Here is a 12204-nt window from a genome sequence, read left to right as displayed (position 1 = left end):
AATGTTGACCTGTTTAAAGGTCTTATCACGTCAGTTGCGGAGAGCGTGATCACACAGTCTTCCGGAATAGCTGGTGCTCTCATGCATGTTTCAGTGTTATTTTCCTCGAAGCGAGCATAGAAGTAGTTTAGCTCGTCTGGTAGGCTTGTGTCACTGGGCAGCTCTCGGGTGTGCGTCCCTTTGTAGTCTGTAATGGTTTGCAAGCCCTGCCACATCCGACGAGCATCAGAGCAGGTGTGGTACGATTCGATTTTAGTCCTGTAATGACGCTTTGCCTGTTTAATGGTTCGTCGGAGGGCATAGCGGGATTTCTTCTAAGCTTCCGGGTTAGAGTCCCGCTCCTTGAAAGCAGCAGCTCTAGCCTTTAGCTCAGTGTGGATGTTGCTTGTAATCCATGGCTTCTGGTTGGGGTATGTACGTACGGTCACTGTCGGGACGACGTTATTGATGCACTTATTGTTGAAGCCAATGCCATCGGAGGAATCCTGGAACATATTCCAGTCTGTGCTAGCATAACAGTCCTGTAGCTTAGCATCTGCTTCATCTTACAACTTTTTTATTGATCGAGTCACTGGTACTTCCTGTTTGAATTTTTGCTTGTAAGCAGAAATCAGGAGGATAGAATTATGGTCAGATTTGCCAAATGGAGGGCGAGGGAGAGCTTTGTATGCGTCTCTGTGTGTGGCGTAAAGGTGGTCAAGTTTTTTTCCCTCTGGTTGCACATTTAACATGCTGGTAGAAATTTGGTAAAATGGATTTAAGTTACCCTGCATTAAAGTCCCCGGCCACTAGGAGTGCCACCTCTGGGTGTGCGTTTTCCTGTTTGCTTATGGCGGAATACAGCTCATTCAGTTTGGTCTTAGTACCAGCGTCAGTCTGTGGTGGTATGTCGACAGCTACGAAAAATACAGATGAAAACTCTCTAGGTAGATAGTGTGGTCTACAGCTTATCATGAGATACTCTATCTCAGGTGAGCCAAAACTCGAGACTTCCTTAGATATCGTGCACCAGCTGTTATTTGCAAAAATACATAGTCCGCTGCCCCTTGTCTTACCAGACGCCGCTGTTCTGTCCTGCCGATACAGCGTATAACCAGACAGCTGTATGTTGATAACATTGTCATTCAGCCACAACTTCGTGAAGCATAAGATCTTACAGTTTTGAATGTCCCGTTGGTAGTTTAATCTTCCGCATTGGTCATCGATTTTATTTTCCAAAGATTGCACGTTTGCTAACAGAATGGAAGGAAGTGGGGGTTTATTCGATCGCCTACGAATTCTCAGAAGGCAGTCCTCCTTCTGTCCCCTTTTTCTCTGCCATCTCTTCACGCAAATCACGGGGATCAGGGCCTGTTCCCGGGACAGCAGTACATCGTTAACGTCAGGCTCGTCGGTCTCATTAAAGGGAAAAAGGGATTCTGTCAGTCCGTGGTGAGTAATCGCAGTCCTGATGTCCAGAAGTTATTTTCGGTCATAAGAGACGGTAGCAGCAACATTGTGTACAAAATAAGTTACAAACAACGCGAAGAAACAAACAAAAAAACACATTTGGTTAGGAATACATAAATCTTCAGCCTTGCTCTCTGGCGCCATCATGGAACAGCAGACTTGTACATCTCCTCAGTGAAAACAATGTACTGAGCAAATATCACATTGGCTTTATACCAAATTACCATAAGACAGACCACATGTTCACCCTGCACACCCTAATTGACAAACAAACAAACAAACCAAAGCAAAGGCAAAGTCTTCTCATGCTTTGTTGATTTCCAAAAAGCCTTCGACTCAATTTGGCATGAGGGTCTGCTATACAAATGAATGGAAAGTGGTGTTGGGGGGAAAAACATACGTCACTATAAAATCCATGTACACAAACAACAAGTGTGCGGTTAAAATTGGCAAAAACATTTCTTTCCACAGGGCCATGGTGTGAGACAGGGATGCAGCTTAAGCCCCACCCTCTTCAATATACATATCAACTAATTAATCTGCAGGTGATCTGGTGTTTCTGTCCCCAACCAAGGAGGACCTATAGCAGCACCTAGATCTTCTGCAGAGACTCTCACACCTGGGCCCTGACAGTAAAAAATAATGGTGTTCCAAAAAAGGTCCAGTTGCCAGGACCACAAATACAAATTCCATCTAGACACCGTTGCCCTAGAGCACACAAAAAAACCTAGACCTACCTCTGCCTAAACGTCAGCGACACAGGTAACTTCCACAACGCTGTCAACGATCTTAGAGACAAGGCAAGAAGGGCCTTCTATGCCATCAAAAGGAACATAACATTTGACGTTACAATTAGGATCTGGCTAAAAATACTTCAATCAGCTATAAATCCCATTGTCCTTGATGGAACTTGTGTGAGTGTAATATTTATTGTTCACGCTTTTTTTGTTTATTTCACTTTTGTTTACTTGCTTTGGCCATGTAAACAAATGTTTCCCATGTCAATAAAGCCCCTTGGGGGGGGTTGAGCGAGAGATCGATATTCATTAAGAGTGAGAAGATCCTACAGTCGTGGCCAAAAGTATTGAGAATGACACAAATATTAATTTCCACAAAGTTTGCTGCTTCAGTGTCTTTAGATATTTTTGTCAGATGTTACTATGGAATACTGAAGTATAATTACAAGCATTTCACAAGTGTCAAAGGCTTTTATTGACAATTGCATGAAGTTGATGCAAAGAGTCAATATTTGCAGTGTTGACCCTTCTTTTTCAAGACCACTGCAATCCGCCCTGGCATGCTGTCAATTAACTTCTGGGCCACATCCTGACTGATGGCAGCCCATTCTTGCATAATCAATGCTTGGAGTTTGTCAGAATTTGTGGGTTTTTGTTTGTCCACCCGCCTCTTGAGGATTGACCACAAGTTCTCAATGGGATTAAGGTCTGGGGAGTTTCCTGGCCATGGACCCAAAATATCGATGTTTTGTTCCCCGGGCCACTTAGTTATCACTTTGCCTTATGGCAAGGTGCTCCATCATGCTGGAAAAGGCATTGTTCGTCACCAAACTGTTCCTGGACGGTTGGGAGAAGTTGCTCTCGGAGGATGTGTTGGTACCATTCTTTATTCATGGCTGTGTTCTTACGCAAAATTTTGAGTGAGCCCACTCCCTTGGCTGAGAAGCAACCCCACACATGAATGGTCTCAGGATGCTTTACTGTTGGCATGACACAGGACTGATGGTAGCGCTCACCTTGTCTTCTCCGGATGCCCCAAACAATCGGAAAGGGGATTTATTAGAGAAAATTACTTTACCCCAGTCCTCAGCAGTCCAATCCCTGTACCTTTTGCAGAATATCAGTCTGTCCCTAATGTTTTTCCTGGAGAGAAGTGACTTCTTTGCTGCCCTTCTTGACACCAGGCCATCCTCCAAAAGTCTTCGCCTCACTGTGCGTGCAGATGCACTCACACCTGCCTGCTACCATTCCCGAGCAAGCTCTGTACTGGTGGTGCCCCGATCTCGCAGCTGAATCAACTTTAGGAGACGGTCCTGGCGCTTGCTGGACTTTCTTGGGCGCCCTGAAGCCTTCTTCACAACAATTGAACCGCTCTCCTTGAAGTTCTTGATGATCCGATAAATGGTTGATTTAGATGCAATCTTACTGGCAGCAATTTCTTTGCATGTGAAGCCCTTTTTGTGCAAAGAAATGATGATGGCACTTGTTTCCTTGCAGGTAACCATGGTTGACAGAGGAAGAACAATGATTCCAAGCACCACCCTCCTTTTGAAGCTTCCAGTCTGTTATTCGAACTCAATCAGCATGACAGAGTGATCTCCAGCCTTGTCCTCGTCAACACTCACACCTGTGTTAACGAGAGAATCACTGACATGATGTCAGCTGGTCCTTTTGTGGCAGGGCTGAAATGCAGTGGAAATGTTTTTGGGGGATTCAGTTCATTTGCATGGCAAAGAGGGACTTTGCAATTAATTGCAATTCATCGGATCACTCTTCATAACATTCTGGAGTATATGCAAATTGCCATCATACAAACTGAGACAGCAGACTTTGTGAAAATTAATATTTGTGTCATTCTCTAAACTTTTGCCCACGACTGTAGACCTAACATACATCCTCCTGAACATGGCCAGGGCCTCATGCTAACTCAGACTGAACTGTAGAGAAGAACACAGACACTGCACAGCGACCGTGCTAGATGGGCGAGGAGGTGGCAGACAACCAGCAAGAGAAAAAAGTGAGGTGTGTGTGCATGCCACCAGCAGTCCCTCAGACAGACAGCAGGCGTGCGTGTGCGGTAATAAACCCTGGAATACCAATGAGCCCACACACAGGTCCTAGAGGTCATAGAGTGAGTCAGTCATCTCACCCATCGCCATGACGCCCAGCCTGCAGTGAGTCTGAGAGAGTGGGGGGGCCCTGTGTGTGTGCAGGGCCGGCAGCTGTCAGGGGCCAGTAGTAACAGATCCTAATGAACCAGATGAATAGTGCAAAAACTCCCAAATACAAACAGGACAGTTGACATTTTTCTTCTGTCAAAAGCAGAAGATGCATGAAAATACAATGGTACAACCCTTTACTGGCCACAGCTGCTGTCTGCCTACCCCTACCATCTCTCTCCCTCTCTCTTTCTACCCCCTCTCTCTCTCTCTCACTCCCTCCCGGTCTTTCTCCCTCCCTTCCTCCCTCTCTCTCTCCCTCCATGTCCCCCTCTCTTTTCTTTTCTCTCTCTCTCTCTCTCTCTCTCTCTCTCTCCCTCTCTCCCTTCCTCTCTCTCTCCAAGGAATACATGCCAGAACCCTACCTCTCCCCCTGCCACACACACAGTGGGCTACAATAGTGTGTATAAGTGATGGTGTAGTGGGGGGGGGATTTCGAGGGGAGATATTCTAGCACCAGCATCCTTACTTCTTATTGGCTGATGTGCCAGAGCCTGTCTTAACCATGTCCAACACCCCCTGTTAGATAGAGGGATGGAGAGAGGGGTTGAATAACTGCTTCGATGGAAGCATCGTCTCCTTTCCTATCCTCCCCTCGTTGCTAGGCAACCCCTTGGTTGCTTGATTAAGCGCTGGTAAATGATAAAGATGGTGTGAGGAAAAGAGAGAGAGAAAAGGGGAGAGATAATGAAACATCTGGAAGAAAAGTGACACCAGTCTCGATGGCTGCTTCAGCTAATGTCTGCCTCTCACTCCTCTACCTACTCTCCCCTTCCTCCCGCCTTTCTCCACTCTCCCTATATCCTCCTTTACCCACTCCCCCTCCTTCCCTTCTCCTCCACTCTACCTCTTCTCTGTGGCTACGCTCGCCTGCCTTCCTTTTTCAGAGAAGGGGCCTCTCTGTTCCACCTAACTGAGATGTCCCCCCTTCTCTCTCCTCCCTCCTTTCTCCTCTTAGTTTTAATAGAGAAACGGAGCAGGAGAAAACCAGTCAACTGGAGGGAAACAAACAAGCAAAAATAACTTTCTGGGATTACATTTTTTTGGTTCAGTTGATTTGAAATCCAACCATTCTCTATCTCACACATACACAGACTTCAGTCCAATGGTTACACATACACTGAGTGGACAAAACATTAGGAACACCTTCCTAATATTGAGTTGCACCCCCTTTTCCCCTCAGAACAGCCTCAATTCGTCTGGGAATGGACTCTTCAAGGTGTTGAAAGCGTTCCACAGGGATGTTGGCCCATGTTKACTCCAATGCTTCCCACAGTTGTGTCAAATTGGCTGGATGTCCGAAGGGTGGTGGACCATTCTTGAGACACACGGGAAACTGTTGAGTGTGAAAAACCCATCAGCTTTTCAGTTCTTGACACACTTAAACCAGTGCACCTGTTATCTACTAACATAACCCGTTCAAAGGCACTTAAATCTTTTGTCTTGCCCATTCACCCTCTGAATGGCACACATACACAATCCATGTCTCAATTGTCTCAAGGCTTAAAAATCTTTCTTTAACCTGTCTCCTCCCCCTTCATCTACACTGATTGAAGTGTAGATCCCTTATTGACATCAATAAGGGATCATACATTTCACCTGGATTCACGAGGTCAGTATGCCATGGAAAGTGCAGGTGTTTCTAATTTTCTGTACACTGTGTACATCGAGAGCCAAATTCAGATGCAGTGTTTTCTTTGTCTTCCAGAGAATTGGGTACACCGTTGTGTGTAATTTTTTTCATATTTTTTTTCTTCATTTAACCTTGATTTAACTAGGCAAGTCAGTTAAGAACAAATTAATATTTACAATGACGGCCTACCCCGGCCAAACCCGGACGACGCTGGGCCAATTGTGCGCTGCCCTATAGGACTCCCGATCACGGCCGGATGTGATACAGCCTGGATCCTTAACTAAATGTCTCTCTTCTTCCCTCCCTCAGATGGCAGCTCTCCAGAGCCCGTTCTACGGTGATAAGATGAACCTGTACTCTCTTTGTAAGAAGATAGAGCAGTGTGACTACCCTCCACTTCCATCTGACCACTACTCTGAAGAGGTACTTCTCCAACTCTCACTCTTTCACCTTCTCTCCATCTCTCACCCCCAAATCTCACTCGTTGACCCTGGAATCAGTAGTATAGATCCCTCTATATACATTCAAAGAAAGATGCAGGCCTCATCCCAAACCAATGGGAAAGTATGGAATATTACGATGGGTTACCCCAAACTGCAACTTGTAAGTGATCATATTCTATTAAAAGCCTCTAGGCAAGAACTGACATTGGGGCTGAATCTGRATGGTGTATTTAGTGTCATATATCCTTCAGTTGTAGTTGTGCATGCGTTTTCAAATCAAATTGTATTTGTCACATGCGCCAAATACAACAGGTGTTTGTGAAATGCGTACATACCTTTAAACAAAAATGCAGTTCAAGAAATAGAGTTAAGAAAATATTTACTAAATAAACTAAAGTAAAAACTAAAATAAATAGTAACACAAAAGAACAAAACAGGGGGTACCAGTAGCAAGTCGATGTGCGGTGGTACAGGTTAGTCAAGGACGTGTACATGTAGGTGAAGTGACTATGCATAGATAATAACAGTGAGTTGAATCAGTGTAAAAACAATGGGGGGGGTCAATGTAAATAGTCCGGGTGRCCATTTGATTAATTGTTCAGCAGTCTTATGGCTTGGGGGTAGAAGCTGTTAAGGAGGCTTTTGGTCCTAGACTTGGCGCTCAGGTACCGCTTGCCGTGCGGTAGCAGAGAAAACAGTCTATGACTGAGTCTTTGGCCATTTTTTGGGCCTTCCTCTGACATCGTCTAGTATGTATGTCCTGGATGGCAGGAAGCTCATCGGCCCCATGGAGAGCATGATCACACCGTTGTCCGAAACAACTGGTGCTCTCATGAATGCTTCAGTGTTGCTTGCCTTGAAGCGAGCATAAAATGCWTTTAGCTCATCTTGTAGGCTTGTGACAATGGGCAGCTCGTGGCTGGGTTTCCCTTTTCTAGTCCGTAATAGTTTGCAAGCCCTGCCACATTCAATGAGCATCAGAGCCGGTGTAGTATGATGCAATCTTAGTCCTATATTGAGGCTTTGCCTGTTGATGGTTCATCTRAGGGCATAGCGGGATTTCTTACAAGCGTCCAGATTAGTGTCCCTCTCCTTAAAAGCGGCAGCTCTAGCCTTTAGCTCKGTGCGGATGTTGTAATCCATGGCTTCTGGTTGGGATATGTACTCACGGTCACTGTGGGAACGATGTCATCGATGCACTTATTGATGAAGCCAGTGACTGATGTTGTGTACTCCTCAATGCCAATGGATGAATCCCGGAAYATATTCCGTTCTGTGCAAAACACTCCTGTAGCATTTGCAACATTTGACCACTTCCGTATTGAGTGAGTCACTGGTACTTCCTGTTTAGAGTTTTTGCTTATAAGCAGGAATCAGAAGGATAGTTATAGTCAGATTTGCCAAATGAAGGACGAAGGAGAACTTTGTGTGCGTCTCTGTTTGTGGAGTAAAGGTGGTCTAGAGTTTTTTTCCCTCTGGTTGCACATTTAACATGCTGGTAGAAATGAGGTAAAAGGGATTTAAGTTTTCCTGCATTAAAGTCCCCGGCCACTTGGAGCRCCKCTTCTGGATGAGCATTTTCTTGTTTGCTTATGACCYTATACAGCTCGTTGAGTGCAGTCTTAGTGCCAGCATCGGTTTGTGGTGGTAAATAGACAGCTACAAAAAATATAAATGTAAACTCTCTTGGTAGATAGTGTGGTCTACAGTTTATCATGATGTACTCTACCTCAGGCGAGCAATACCTAGAGACTACCTTAATATTAGACATCGCGCACCAGCAGTGATTGACCAATAGACACACACCACCACCCCTCATCTTATCGTAGCTGTACTGTCCTGTCGATGCATAGAAAACACAGCCAACTGTATATTATCTGTGTTGTTTTTCAGCCACGACTCGGTRAAACATACGATATTACAGTTTTAATGTCCCATTGGTAGGATAGTCTTGAACGGAGCTCATCCAGTTATTCTCCAGTGATTGCCAGTTTATTCTCAAGTTGGCCAATACAACAGATGGTAGAGGAGGTTACCCACTCGTCGACGAATTCTCACAAGGCACCCTGATCTCCGCCCCCTGTCTTTTCTTCCCTCGAATGACAGGGATTTGGGCCTGGTCTCAGAGAAACAGTATATCCTTCGCGTCGGACTCATTAAATAAAAACTCTAAGTCCATTTCGAGGTGAGTAATCGCTGTTCTGATACAGGGAAGCTATTTTCGGTCATAGGAGATGGTAGCAGCAACATTATGTACAAAAAAAACAAAAAACATGCAAAATAGCACAATTGTTTAGGGTCCGGTAAAATGACAGCCATCCATTCCGGCCCCATCTCTGGGCTGTGCACAGACATGGCATACAATGTAATGTAGAACTATCTATCTGTGGTTATAGATGGCCAACCTACAGACTGCTGCTGATTGCCTGTTGTGTGTGTGCGCTACCCATGATTCCTCACCACCCAGCCCCCATATCACCCTCTATCACCCCATTCAGGAAAGGGAGAGATGGGAAGGGAGAGAGAGAGGGAGATGGGAAGGGAGAGAGAGAGGGAGATGGGAAGGGAGAGAGAGAGGGAGATGGGAAGGGAGAGAGAGAGGAGATGGTAAGGGAAAGAGAGAGGGAGATGGGAAGGAAGAGAGAGGGAGATGGGAAGGGAAAAGAAAGAGGAATGGAAGGAAAGAGAGAGGAGATGGGAAGGGGAAGAAGAGAGGGAGATGGGAAGGGAGAGAGAGAGAGGGAGATGGGGAAGGGAGAGAGAGGAGGGAGATGGGAAGGGAGAGAGAAGGGAGATGGGAAGGGAGGAGAGAGCGAAGGAAGGAGAGAGAGAGAGGGAGATGGGAAGGGAAAGAGAGAGGGAGATGGGAAGGGAAAGAGAGAGGGAGATGGAAGGGAAAGAGAGAGGGAGATGGGAAGGAAGAGAGAGGGAGATGGGAAGGGAAAGAGAGAGGGGAGAGGGAAAAGAGAGAGGGGGAAGGAGAAGAGAGGAGAGGGAGATGGGAAGGGAAAGAGAGAGGGAGATGGGAAGGAAAGAGGAGGAGATGGAAGGAAAGAGAGAGGGAGATGGGGGAGAGAGAGATGGGGAAGGAAGAGAGAGAGGAGATGGAAGGGAGAGAGAGGGCATGAGGGTGCCTGGAGCGGCCTGTCTGGATGTAAACAAAGCTCGCTGAAGATCGGCAGAAAACTGTCAGCTGCTCATCTTTGTTCTGTCATTTACTGTCTCCGTTCACCTCCCCCCTTTCTCCCCCCTCCACCGGACGCCATCCCTCTACCCCCCCCCCCCCCCCATCTCGGAACATAAATATTTGCATATTTTACATATCTCTTCATCACTCATTCCTCCTCTCTCCATTCTATGGGACTAATTCTCAAACTGTCTGCATTTGTATCCAACACCCTGACACACACACACACCCTGACAGACACACACACACACCGTAACGCCGCATGTCGAGGACTTGCCGAGCCCAGCACCACATAACAGCGGTCAGGAAGTCGGCAGGCGGTTACCATAAGCGACCTTGCACATGCGCTTTCTTTCTTTCTTTCATTTTTATTCCTTTTTTTTAATGATGGTGGTCACTGTTCCACCTCTCAGCCCCTCTATCCGCTCCAGTCAGCCGCTCCCTTGGCTTCAACTGTAAAGGCCCGTTGTGTGTGTGTGTGGTGTGTGTGTGTGTGTGTGCGTGTGTGTGTGTGTGCGTGTGCGTGTGGTGTGATGCGTGTGTGTGTGAGATGCGTGTCTGTGCCTGATTTTAGCGATGTGCGAGCATGTGTGTCTCAGGTTGACTGAAAGTAGATTCACAAGGCCGTGGGGTAATTAACACACTATTACCCCCCCCCACCCCCGCTGTATTTAGTTACAGCACCTGTAGCCTGCTAGCTGCTATTGGAAAGGGAGGAGGGTGACAATGAGAGATTTAAGAATGTGTTTCTGTCATTAGATTTGTTCATTTGTCTGGAATGTTCTTTTAACACAACAGACAGCTCTCTTTATGCTTTGTCTCATGATACTGTCTAATAGCTGATATCTCTGTCTCTCTCTCTCTCTTTCTCTCTCTCTCTGTCTCTCTCTCTCTCTCTTTCTCTCTCTCTCTGTCTCTCTCTCTCTCTCTCTCTCTCTCTCTGTCTCTCTCTTTCTCTCTCTTTCTCTCTCTCTGTCTCTATCTCTGTCTCTCTCTGTTTCTCTCCCTCTCCATCCAGCTGAGGAAGGTGGTAGATATGTGTATTAACCCCGACCCAGAGAAGAGGGCTGACATCATAGACGTGTATGATATTGCCAAACACATGCAACGCCAGACACAGCTGGGCAGCTAAGTCTTCCCCGGAGACACACAACGACCTGCACTCCTCTCCAATCTTCCTCTCCTCTCCTCCTCTCTTCCCTCACCTCCACAGAAGGACAGGCAGACATCGATGTTGTCTTTCACACAATCATGTATGCAGAAGTTCAGTTGTTCAGAGGTCTCTGTAATGTTATGGTTGTTTTTGTTTATGAGAAGGGAGTGCTGTCTATGTCCCAGATATGTCCTCTATCTATTCCCATTGAGCTTAAAGATGGCTGCAGCTAAGAATCTGTACATGTTCTGTTGGTGCCCCCTGCCCTGCCCTACCCTGCCTGGCCCTGCCCTACCCTGCCTGGCCCTGCCTGGCCCTGCCTGGCCCTGCCCTACCCTGCCTGGCCCTGCCCTACCCTGCCTGGCCCTACCCTGCCTGGCCCTGCCCTTCCTGGCCCTGCCCTGCCTGGCACTGCCTTAGACCGCTGCGTCACTCGGGAGGCCCGGTCCTGATGTTAAGTAGAAATAGCAGCATATGTACTGTCTACATATGTACACAGCCTGTATCACAGAGGAATCTGCAGTATGAATGTTGAGTGTTGTACTGTTAGTTATTTTAGTAACACAACATCATGTTAGTTATTTTAGTAACACAACATCCTGTTAGTTTAAGTAACACAACATCCTTATTTAGTAACGCCAAACCCCTTATTAGTAACAAAAAATTATTCCCTGTTATTTTAGTAACACAACATCCTGTTAGTTTAGTAAACTTTTAGTAACACAACATCCTGTTAGTTAGTTTAGTAAACAAACATCCTGTTAGTTAGTTTAGTAACACAGCATCCTGTTAGTTTTTAGTAACACAAACATCCTTGTTAGTTTTAGTAACACAACATCCTGTTAGTTATTTGAGAACACAACATCCTGTTAGTTATTGAGTAACACAACATCCTGTTAGTTAGTTAGTACACACCATCCTGTTAGTAGTTTAGTACACAACATCCTGTTAGTTAGTTTAGTAACACAACCATCCTGTTAGTTAGTTTAGTAACACCATCTGTTAGTTTTTGAGTAACACAACATCCTGTTAGTTAGTTTAGTAACACACCATCCTGTTAGTTAGTTTAGTAACACACCATCCTGTTAGTTAGTTTAGTAACACACCATCCTGTTAGTTAGTTTAGTAACACAAGCCATCCTTAGTTAGTTTAGTAACACACCATCCTTTAGTTATTTGAGTAACACACCATCTGTTAGTTAGTTAGTAACACACCATCCTGTTAGTTAGTTTGAGTAACACACCATCCTGTTAGTTAATTAGTAACACAACATCATCCTGTTAGTTAGTTGAGTAACACAACATCCTGTTAGTCTCCTAGTTGAGTACACAACATCCTGTTAGTTAGTTTAGTAACACAACATCCTGTTAGTTATTTTAGTA

The 12204-nt window shown here is 45.6% G+C and overlaps 1 long non-coding RNA gene across 1 annotated transcript; it reads left to right on the top strand.

The window, feature by feature from the left end:
• Window positions 1-6327: 6327 nt before the first annotated feature.
• LOC139028969 (uncharacterized) lies at window positions 6328-11611 on the top strand. Its single transcript, XR_011481201.1, has 3 exons — window positions 6328-6461; window positions 10687-11432; window positions 11505-11611. It is a non-coding gene; the product is annotated as an uncharacterized lncRNA (long non-coding RNA).
• Window positions 11612-12204: the final 593 nt, after the last annotated feature.

Source organism: Salvelinus sp. IW2-2015, linkage group LG16 (genome assembly GCF_002910315.2).
Source record: "Salvelinus sp. IW2-2015 linkage group LG16, ASM291031v2, whole genome shotgun sequence".
Classification (NCBI taxonomy): domain Eukaryota; kingdom Metazoa; phylum Chordata; class Actinopteri; order Salmoniformes; family Salmonidae; genus Salvelinus; species Salvelinus sp. IW2-2015.
This window is presented reverse-complemented; position numbering and strand designations above follow the sequence as displayed.